The 4128-nt window shown below is 38.6% G+C and overlaps 1 pseudogene; it reads right to left on the minus strand.

Annotated features, from left to right (window-relative positions):
* Window positions 1–3777: 3777 nt before the first annotated feature.
* LOC132018862 (U6 spliceosomal RNA) lies at window positions 3778–3874 on the minus strand (annotated as a pseudogene).
* Between the last annotated feature and the right edge of the window lie 254 nt (window positions 3875–4128).

Genomic DNA, 4128 nt, shown 5'->3' on the forward strand with positions numbered 1-4128 from the left:
AGGTCTCTGCTTACTCTCAAGACAGAGATAGAAATTCTGAATCTCTAAGGAGTAACCCCCACACACAGTCATCATCTATGTCCTTACCATCTATAGTCCTAGAACCTGCAAGAGTGCCTAGTGATACTAAATACCAACAAATATGTGTTAGAAAAAATAAATAAATAAGTGGATGAATCCAGTTGTGAGGGAAGAGATATGTCAAGGTTGAGGTGTCCATGGTTGGTTGTTCATATGGAAATACATATAAGTGTACTGGAGATGTGAGTAACTACCTACTTTGGAAGCACTTTCTAACCCTCTGGTTATTTAAGCCATTTAAAATGGCACATACTAAAAATAAATAAATAAATAAATGGCACGTATTAAAATTCTGGTTCTGAAAAAAATTTAAAGATGAAAATTATAGTTCAGAAGAAATTAGTTCATATGAAGTAGTGTTTATAACCAAAAAGCACAGTTTTTCAACATCTGTTCCTCAACCCACCAGCTTGAACTAAAATACTAACACCATTGTAGCAGAGACATATTGCTTTGCAACACTGGCCACATATTTTATCTAGTAGAAATTCAATTTTAATTATTAGTTTCTTCATTTATTGAAAGTATTCATTTGATCAAGTTCACCTCTATAGTTTAAATTGCAGCATTTCACCCACATACATTTTGTTTAAAGGAGCACATCTTACTTGCTGGAGACAAATATGTAATATTCCTTACAGTGGATTAAGTCTCATTATATTGAACACATGGAATATCTTTCTAGGCAAATTTTTTAGGAAAAAAAAAAAAACTCATGTTTTCAGCATGCATGAATACTTAAAGGTTTTTCTTTTTTTCCTACATACATGCTATTTCACTGATCGTGTAAAATGGATTTAGGAAAAAAAAAAGTTCTAAAAATGACCATTGTTTCTGACCTTAAAATGAGCTCTAAGTTTCTTGTACCTGCCCAAAGGAGGGAAGAACAGAGTATACTATGCTTAGATCATCAGCAAAAAGAATTAGGAAAGGAAGAAACTTTAGAACAAAAAGTTCCTCTCACCACATTTTTTTTTTTTTTATTTTTATTTATTTTTTTTTTTTAAAGATTTTATTTATTTATTTGACAGAGAGAAATCACAAGTAGATGGAGAGGCAGGCAGAGAGAGGGAGAGAGGGAAGCAGGCTCCCTGCTGAGCAGAGAGCCCGATGCGGGCCTCGATCCCAGGACCCTGAGATCATGACCTGAGCCGAAGGCAGCGGCTTAACCCACTGAGCCACCCAGGCGCCCTCTCACCACATTTTTAATTGTCCAATCCTGGCTCTTACATGTCACACAATTTGGTCTTTCACTATATCAACCCAACAAATTTTCAATAGCAACTAAGTTTAGTTTTGGCGCTTTACAGTCTAGGGACTGCTCACACACACACACACACATACACACACACACACAAATACAACTGTCCCATCGATTCTTCACAATTACCCAGTAAGGCAGGTGTTCTATTTATACCTTTTTTATACTCAATAAACCTGAGGCTCAATGAATGGTATAATCAAAAACCAAAGCAAGGACATTTGACTCTGCAGCTCATTCTTTTTCCATTAAATCGTGCTGTTACTTTGACTTCTAAGATATAAAATTGCTCTGGTCATTTACCTAGCTATTCTCTCAAGCTTTCTGAGTTCAGAGCAATATTGAATGATAATCCTTCCCTATAGTTGTCAGAGACTTCTAGCTATTAAAAAAAAAAAATCACAGCTCTACCTCTCTGAAGTAATAACAGTTGATCTTGGGAGTTTTTAATGTCATGATACCAGGAAAAAATAAATTAATAAGCAAATCTGTTGCTATACCTATTCCTTCTCTCTGTTTGACATGAAGTTGGATCCACCTAAAATCTCAGTTCCTAAACAAGGACTGACAGTAATCTCAGGACAATACAGGCTATTGTTTTCACAGAGTGTAAGGAATGTTTTCACTGGCTGCCTTTCAGAAAGTTGGCACTTTAAACGTGGCTAGCATACATGATGTGTTTGGGTTTAATTTTAAGGGATATTATCTTTTGACTTTGTCATTTATGGAAAGAGAAATCATAGAAAACCCTGGTATGAGAAATTATTTCATAATTTTAAAAAATTTATTTGTGTGTGTGTGTGTGTGAGAGAGAGAGAGAGAGAGAGAGAGAGAGAAAGCACACAAGTAGGGGGAAGCAGGCAGAGGGAGAAGCAGGATCCCCTCAGTGCAGGGAGCCTGATGTGGGACCCGATCCCAGGACCTGAGCAGAAAGCAGATGCTTAACTGACTAAGCCACCTAGGCATCTCTTGTTTTAATACTCATTTTCCTACCTGTGAATATTACTTATCCAAAATCATCATATCAGGAGACTTCTAGTACTTAGTCACATCCAATTCTCTTCCCCTTCTGGTCTCACACAAGCCTGAGAGTTACTGCCTTATGACTTTTTGGATAATGGTTTGTGAGAAGAAATGATGAAGTATTTAACTGCTGGTCTGAGACCCTTCAGTGCTCTTTCCATTGCCTCAGCAACTAAGAGACATGAAGTTCCAGATGGTGTAGCTGCAAGATGGGGAAGCTTTAGAGCCAGGGTCCCCATGTGGAGGACACCCTGCCAAACCATGTGAGCCATGAAAGCAAGGATGAGAGAGTTTTTGGAGTAAGCTACGGAGATTTGAGGCTGTTTTGTTACTGCCTATCCTCATTAAATATTTTAAGCCTCAAAAGAGCAAAGAGTTGAATTTAGAAGTTCTTGATGACATCCAATTTAATAATTTCATCAATTTGGGTAAGCTACTTAAATTTGTCGAGTTTCAAATGTCGGACTCCGGTAGGTTTTGCGGGCCACAGGCATGAGGAGAGCGTCCGGGCCAGCCGGTAGCTCCCCTTGGGGCTGAGCGGGATGGCGAGTGTCGCGAGTCCAGGCGCATTAACGAACCACACCAGACTCGGGGGATCTGTCGAAGCAGGATCTCACTTTATTGAGCGGGGTTGCAGCTTATATTGGGTAGGGGATGGGAAATGAGGTCAGCGGGGAGAGAGCCTATGGGGTTTGGTTACGTAGTCAGTAACTGGGTAGGGTGTGTTGGGCGAGAGGAGGAAATATCAGAGATATGCGGAACCGAAACCGCCACGTTGGCGCCAATACTGCCACGGTGGCGCCTTTTCTAGCCGGAAGAGAAGGCAGGCCAGCGCCATCTTTGCTGTGCCCAACATTCAAATGCTTCCTTTCTAAGATAGAGATGACAAAAATATTCTCTATGTACTTGAAAGAGTGACTATAAAGATCAAATTGCATAGTGTAGGTTGAGTCACTCTATAATTTATATTCATAAGTGTGGTGACATATATTTTTTATTTGTTTGAGATTGTGATTTCTCTGATTAAGGGAATTTCTTTCCTTCATCTACTACTTTCCAACTCCATAGAAAAAGGAGACAAGAAGACCAAAGTTAGGGTGTAGGAGTGAAGAGGAGCCACTCTTTGTTTGTTTTAATCTATTATTACAGGCATACGATAGCTCTAATAATTAAACTCAAGATTTCTTAGAATCAGGTATTTCAGATTCAAGTTCACTTCCATGACATCCAGCAGTATCAAATTTGTCTATATACTTTTCCTCTTTAGCTTTGAGCATCAGAAAACTAAGACGCCTTCTTCCATTTCTTTCAGCAAAATGTAGAGTATAAGTAAACTAGGTGTTCAGAGAGCATCAAACCAGTTTCTACTATTTCTTAGATTTTTTTATGCTTTAAAATATTTTTTGAACAGAAAATATATGGAGCATTTCATGAATTTGTGTGTCACCGTGGGGCTGTGCTCATCTTCTCTGTATCATTCCAATTTTAGAATATGTGCTGCTCAAGTTAATCTGATTGCCCAGTCCAACAAAACAGAAAGACCACTGAAGCCGGTAGGCATTCATTGGACATCTTTTATTGATTGAATGGACACAACAGAGAAGAGAAACCAACATACAATTAACTTTATACATTTTGAGCTATGGAATTTGACCATGTTTTGTGTCCTCTCCACAAAAAAGATGACGGGGACATGGTGTGACTCTTCAAGTTATCACCTAATCTCTCCACTGAGTAAGCAAAACAATGCAGTCATTAGAGAC

This window comes from Mustela nigripes, chromosome 5 (genome assembly GCF_022355385.1).
Source record: "Mustela nigripes isolate SB6536 chromosome 5, MUSNIG.SB6536, whole genome shotgun sequence".
NCBI lineage: Eukaryota > Metazoa > Chordata > Mammalia > Carnivora > Mustelidae > Mustela > Mustela nigripes.